The sequence below is a fragment of the Schistocerca serialis genome, chromosome 3 (assembly GCF_023864345.2).
Source record: "Schistocerca serialis cubense isolate TAMUIC-IGC-003099 chromosome 3, iqSchSeri2.2, whole genome shotgun sequence".
NCBI lineage: Eukaryota > Metazoa > Arthropoda > Insecta > Orthoptera > Acrididae > Schistocerca > Schistocerca serialis.
In genome coordinates, this window is record NC_064640.1 from 795,836,387 (window position 1) to 795,842,732 (window position 6,346).

Here is a 6,346-nt window from a genome sequence, read left to right on the forward strand (position 1 = left end):
TATTGAACATTTCTCTTACAGACAGATTACTGTTTTTTTAAGCTGCTGCTATTACAAAGATTCTAAGAAGGGCCTTTATCTCTGCTAGGCAGGTTTGGTTTTGTGTGTGTCAATGTTTTATTTCTTGATTTCCTCCTATCGGTTTCTTTTCATTAGTACGTGCCACTATAGTGTTTATCATCTGATACATGAAAAAGAAAGAAAATGTCTCCAGAGGTGTCTTCACTGCCTTAGCCCGTTGAATGGGCGCCTGAATGAGGAGGATAACATTTCTGTTTGGTGTGTGACAACTTGAACAACTGGCAGAAATTTCGGACCAGCAGTAATTGTTATTACCCCTCCTCCTCCCCCCCCCCCCCCACCCAACACGGTATTTGTGTTCCTTGATGGTGAGGAAATTGTATGAGCTTCTTTACTTTCAGATGTGGATTCATTAGAATTTTCAGATTCAAGCCATTTTCATTTCTGTCCACATTGACCAAGCACAAGACTGTCTTCAGGACTGCTTCGACTCATGTCAGTATTTGGCCCTGGAATATCTTCACGATCTGAATGGGGCATTACCATTTCATCAGACTCTAATTTCTTTGTTCAAACTAGAATCACTGTCAAATCCACTTTCATCTATTTTTTTCCAAGAATTTTCATGATTTTCTGTGAAATTTTGGTCATCTCCATGCAGAATACTCATCCAAAATAAAATAAAAATTCAAATGCTTGACAGCACACATTATGCTCATTATACTGTTTTATATATGTACTGAACCAATGTTATTGCTAGAAATAGTTCTGGTTCTTGAAGTTACCGCATGTAATTCTGGATATGTAGATACAAATTCTCATAAAATTTATGACATAGCACTTAGTACTGTGGAATCAAACCAGTGAGTTTCAACAGTGAATACTCGATAATCAACCATTTCAAAAGCTAGGAAGCTACAATGAAGTATAGCAGTGTGATGTGAAAAACATAACTGATTAAGCAATCGTGCATCATCAAAATGATAAGCTGGTGATCTAGGGTTAAAGGATATTGGTTAATCACAAACTAATCTTTATAGATTTAACTATCTACAAATTAATAATGTCAACATATCAGGTTCCTGCCCAGATATCTGTGCAAGTTAAAGCACCCCTGCCAATACACAGGAACACACGCTGCCTCGCAATACCCTGCCGGCCACACTGGTTGTGGTTTTTATGCAGATTCCCACATCCAAATTGGTGAATATTGGCCTGGTACACATGTTTAGCATCAGATACATCCTACACAAACATTTAGAAAACTTTCTCACACTTGGACATAGAATTTACTCAAGACGCCAACAGGTGGGGTACACTGATTCTATCCTGTGGGATGGGTAAGAGATTGATGACCTTAGATGTTTAGTCTCTGTAAACCCATAATCACCAGCACCAGATAAACCTTTTGAATGGAAATTCTGCTGTGTTAGAAAATACCAGATTTTGAAACTGCAGAGTGAAAATTTCATTCTGGAAACATCCCCCAGGCTGTGGCTAAGCCATGTCTCCGCAGTATCCTTTCTTTCAGGAGTGCTAGTTCTCCAAGGTTTGCAGGAGAGCTTCTGTAAAGTTTGGAAGGTAGGAGACGAGGTACTGGCAGAAGTAGAGTTGTGAGTACCAGGCGTGAGTCGTGCTTCGGTAGCTCAGATGGTAGAGCACTTGCCCGCCAAAGGCAAAGGTCCCGAGTTCGAGTCTCGGTCAGGCACACAGTTTTAATTTGTCATTGAAATTGTGACTTTGTATACTCTTAGTGCAATGCTCAGGTGTGACTGGTTTTAATTACTATTTTGGCAGCCTCTTTTTTTTTTTTTTTTTTTAAATTGTGAAGTAAGAAAGGAAATTCCAAAATGTAACAGCAGTTAAATAAAAGTAAAAGAATTTATCAGTCGATGGATGACAAACACACATAAAAAAAACTAACTTCAGTACTAACTAGTTGAATTGAGGTTCCTTCATACAGCAAAGAGAGAGGAAATTATTGGAGGATTATATTTGAAGTCATACACAGTCTCTGAATAATGAAGACACAGTAGGGTAACTTTACTGGGATCTCAGCTTAAAGGTTTTGATCCCAAAAAAGTGTGTCCATACAGTATGTAAGGCTAGTCCTGTAGATCCCTGTTGTTCTCTTTTTACTACAATTGTGACACTGTATATTTGTGTTTCTGTTCTCAATGTCAGGAACAACATTACACAAGTCATTGCCAGAAAAGAAATTCACCAACATGGTGCCAGAACCAAGGAAAAGTATCAGCAAATACAAACTGGAATTCAGATGAATTGAGTGTCCTCAGAACAATTAAATGCATGCTATGCCAGGCTGTACGTACACCATAGAAGTTAAAAAACATCTTTAACAGAAAAGGAGGACTGAAATTAGGCAAGTTGAGGGCCAAAGTGCTAAATAAAATGAACAGCACCAACTCTTCAGCAGTACGAGCTCCATAACACATGCTGGCATGACTCTGCATGCTTAGGTAGTGATCAAATAATGTCATGACCTGACCATTGCGTTGTTACATATAAACATTTTGCCTCACTGAGCTTGTTTGAGTTTACAAATCAACCAACAAAGACTTTATAACCTCTGAAGATGTGTCTAGCATTAGGAGATGAAATGTTACAGAAACATGGCTTAGACTATAGCTAATGTCCGTATAACTAAAATCACCAATTACATCCTTGGAATGTCTAATGTGTTACCTCTCTGTGACTGATCAATGCTATTGAAAAATACAAAAATAAAACGATGAAACTATCTGCCAGACAACTGATTTTACTGTAGAAAAGATTTCTATGACATGCACAGTATTGACTTTAGTTTTAAGTTTTCTGATATGCTCATTGAAATGCTTGTACTGTACCATTGACAAAGCCTGTTTAATGTGAATGGTCACTAGTGCATTAAAGTTATTGATTCTTACACCTCTAAATGTATGCGAACTGTCATCTTTTCTACATGTTACAACACTAGTGTCACAAACCTGATTTGTAGTTTATTGAGTCCATCTGTCTACTTGTTTCTGTCTAATCAAAGCATCACTAGGCTATGCCTGTCTGACTTCCATCTGTGAAATAATTATTTGAAACTCTCTGAATATTGATTGCGTCACTGTGAGAATTGATCTTAACTAATCAAATTGACCCACTCAGTGAAAATGCCCTACCTAGAAGATTCAGGAACTTACACATTCAGAATTTTAGGGATGATCCAACATATGAACCAAGTAATTACATATTTGGGCTAAACAGACATGGAGTCAATATGATGTTGGAAATTCTGTACTGGAATACAAACAGTGGAATGAATATAGAGAACTCCAGTGCAAATGTCTCATCCAGCAGGGGAGTGAGTGCTGTTTTGAAATTTTGAGAGAGATTAAAATTGTGTGCTGGACCGCTACTTGAATCTGGAACCTCCCCTCTGTAGATAATGCTCTTACTGACTCAGCTGTCCAGGTCTGGATATCCAGGCAAAGTTCTGGGCTCAAATCTTGATCTGGCACACAGTTTCAATCTGTTAGAAAGTTTCATATTCTCCATATAGCAGAGCACCTTCTCTAGTGTGTGCTCTGTTTTTGTTGCTGTTTCTTAGCACATTATTACTTATTTCTTTTCTTGCCGTTGCTTCAAATATTTGTCTTGGTTCTACTTCTAGTTTGCTTGTGTTTCTTGTATTTCTGACATGTCGACTGCGTACATGAATACACGCAACCAGTCACTTCTCCCATATGCTTTTTGTAAATGAAACAGGAAATGGATAAATGAATCAGGTAAATTGCATGCTCTTCTAAACACTCCATGTTGTGTTTTATTGGAGTGAGGGAGAGGCTTTCTAACTTGTGATGTTTCACTGTGTAGCTTTCTATTTCATACATTTCACTGTCTCTCCCATGACCCATGGCCCCAGATTATTTCCTCCATAATACTCGACTGTCTTGTATCCTGCCGTCCATTTCTTTCCTTTGGTGTATGAAGAATCCTCGAGTTATGAAATCTAGTATTTTTATCCTTTGGTCGGGTCTGAATCTGCTGGAGCCTGCTATATGTCAGTTTATGTTTTGATTGGAGTAGGTATTGTGAAGATTAAAATTAAGCTTAAAATTTTGATTTTATGTTAATTTACATTTATTGGTTTTCTAAAATTATACAATCATATTGGTATTTCTGAATGAACTATTACTACAACTGCTGCTGCTGCTGCTACTACTACTACTACTACTACTACTACTACTACTAAGTCCTATAGTGCTCAGAGCCAACTACTACTACAACTACATAAAGATAATTTAATTTACTGACATCATAAAAATATTTCAATTAAATGAATACATAAAAATAATTGAATTTATTAAAGACAGAAATTGTCATACACATTGTTCATTTATTGTGTAAGGTCTATCTTTGACACACAAAATCTTTATTACATTGTTTTCATTTGTCTCTTTTTATTATCTTAAAGTATTTCTTGTTTCAGGTTTCTCACTGCTGGCACAACAAGAATCTTTGTTTCATTTTCTATCAAATTAATGCACCCGAAAATAGTATTGGAAATTCTGCATTACTATTGAGTGGCCTATCATCAATGTGTTTCTAATAAAGAAAGAAAGAGAGAGAGAGAGAACTTTGGAGATACAGAGATATTTCACCCCGTTAAGTACCTAACAGGAGGCTGCATTATATCACCATGTGTTTGAATCAACAATGTGTCTGATGAAAAAGAAGAACAGATGTTGAAAGGGTACTCAAAGTTTCACAGTCTTCTAGATTTACTTCTGCATGAATAAATATAAGATACAGAAACAAGTATACATTGTCAGTCCTCTGCTTAGCTCACAGTGACAGTATGAAAGTATTTTTTTTTTCCCACTGAATATTTGTAAAACAAACTTTTCTCCATTAGTTAATGCTTGTATCTAAAAAGAAAAAATCAAAACAATATTGGTTTTCATGTTCCTTATGCACTTTCCCACATCTTCTACTCATGTTTGAGCAGCTTAAGAACTTATTGTCCTCCCATTCCCAGTTCATATTTTTGTTGCTAATTTTAAAGATCAAAAAAATTCCATCCCATATGTAGTGTTGACTTCCGAATCTAGACTGAAATATGTCAACTTGTAGGAAACATTTGCTTTATTGTTCAGCTTTTTAAATATGTATTTTTGACAAAAATGTGGTACTGTTTGAGTGTTTACCTCAACCAAAGAATTGCACAAATGTGCTGCTCAGATTGATGGTGTGATTACCAGATCAGTTTACTAATTTCCCTAACATTCATAGGTAGAAAAAATATTCCGTGATTTCAATAAACAAGACCCCTGCAACTGTTAGAATTCTTTGTTGGAGAACATAATCAGTTTTGCAAATTAAATTTGTATCTTCAGGTGCTTCAAGTCAAGAGATTAAAGTTTCTATTTAAACCAGATAGAGCCATCCCCGACATTTATGTCCAAGTATTTAAAACTTCTGACTCACAAATACGTGTGCATTTATGAAAAAATGTATTGGGAACTAAGGCCATCCCCAACCTCCACTGTAGACAGCCTGGGGAGGAAGCGTTGCTGTTGGCAGTGCCAAATAACTGCTATCTGTCTGTCTTCCAATAAAGAATTCTAACAATTGCAGTGGTCTTATTTATCCAAATCATGGAATATTTTGGCTGTGGTTGCCCTATGTATAAAATAGTGTATTAGAAACAATTGTATAGTACAGTATCAGTAAACTTGAATACACTTTGAAAGATTAAGTGTAATAGGGACCACAGTGATCTTTTCTGTGTGATTTTACTTATACAAGTTTGTGAACTTTATGAATTTTGTTAAGATAAAATATATCTGTTAAGTAACAGTGGTACTAAATATTTTGCACAAGATGTAAAATGAGTTATGGAATATTATTTCAAAGCATTAATTTTCTATTGGAGAATATACTGACTACAAGGCATAATTTTTTAAGTTAATATGGAAAAACTCCAAAGATTATTGCAATGTTGACATAATTCAGAATTGACTATTCAGAGAACTGAAGATAGTATTAATTTTCGCTGTAAAAGGTGACAATATAGCATCAAACCCAGGAAACAAAGCAAGCAGAAATTTACTGGCACCAGAATATAATCTAGACATGTTGTACTAATTCTGAATGTAATTATAACAATTTGATGAACACAACAATATAATATACATCGGCGTCCATGAATGCCACTTCAGTTGCTTAATGTTATGGAATTTAAACAGCCACGAAGCTGAAGACTAGAAAAATTTTCTTGTGTCAGACTGAGTGGATGACAGAATTTATGGTAAATGATAATGATTTACATTAA

General features: G+C 35.8%; 1 protein-coding gene across 1 annotated transcript in view; it reads left to right on the forward strand.

The window, feature by feature from the left end:
• The window catches only part of LOC126469586 (uncharacterized), a 66,200-nt gene extending 61,343 nt beyond the window's left edge, over positions 1 to 4,857 (forward strand). The window contains exon 2 of the mRNA XM_050096703.1: positions 4,502 to 4,857. The gene's annotated coding sequence lies outside the window, so the exon portion shown is untranslated. The remainder of the gene's footprint in view (positions 1 to 4,501) is intronic.
• The last annotated feature ends 1,489 nt before the right edge of the window (positions 4,858 to 6,346 follow it).